Here is a 607-nt window from a genome sequence, read left to right as displayed (position 1 = left end):
CTGCTGCTTCATCTGAATCTTTGGATTTTTCTTCCATCTTTGGCAAACCCTTCATGTCACCTTTTATACTTTGATTTTCCTGACTTTTCAAGTTGTGTCTTTAAATATGTGATTTCTTGTTAAATTCTGAGTGTTTTTGGGTGTGTGTGTATGTGTGTGTTTATACCTTTTCATGGGAGCACATGTTGTATATGTGTGTACATGTGTGTCCATTAGCATTTGAGGGCAGAGTGTGAGGACAGGTTCTCAGTCATTCCCCACCTTATATAATCAGTCAGGGTCTCACACATGACACACAGTGTGCTGGATCAGCAGTTCTGAGCAGTCACACAGCACCTGGAAGCCCCATCCCTTTCCCCTTGAACTAGGATCATGAGTCAGCTTCCTCAAGAGCTTCATGCTCATGCAGATGCTGGGGATCTGACCTCTAGTTCTCACCCCTGCACAAGGAGGGAGGCACTTTACCCCTGAGCCATCTCCCTGGTCCCTTCCCAGTTACTTCAGAGACCATGAGAAAACTTCCATAGTGAGCACTCCTTATGCCCCACCCCCGTCCTCACTCCTAGCTGTCCCTCATGGTGTCATAATTCCTCCTGTGCCTGCTAGT

At 46.6% G+C, this 607-nt stretch overlaps 1 protein-coding gene across 1 annotated transcript in view; it reads left to right on the top strand.

Moving 5' to 3' along the window:
- Positions 1 to 607, top strand: part of LOC116068328 (2'-5'-oligoadenylate synthase 1A-like) — an 82156-nt gene that overhangs the window by 6017 nt on the left and 75532 nt on the right. The gene's annotated exons all lie outside the window — the stretch shown is intronic.

Source organism: Mastomys coucha, unplaced genomic scaffold (genome assembly GCF_008632895.1).
Source record: "Mastomys coucha isolate ucsf_1 unplaced genomic scaffold, UCSF_Mcou_1 pScaffold22, whole genome shotgun sequence".
Taxonomy (NCBI): Eukaryota; Metazoa; Chordata; class Mammalia; order Rodentia; family Muridae; genus Mastomys; species Mastomys coucha.
The sequence above is the reverse complement of the archived record's forward strand: the minus strand, read 5'-3'. Positions and strand labels throughout refer to the sequence as shown.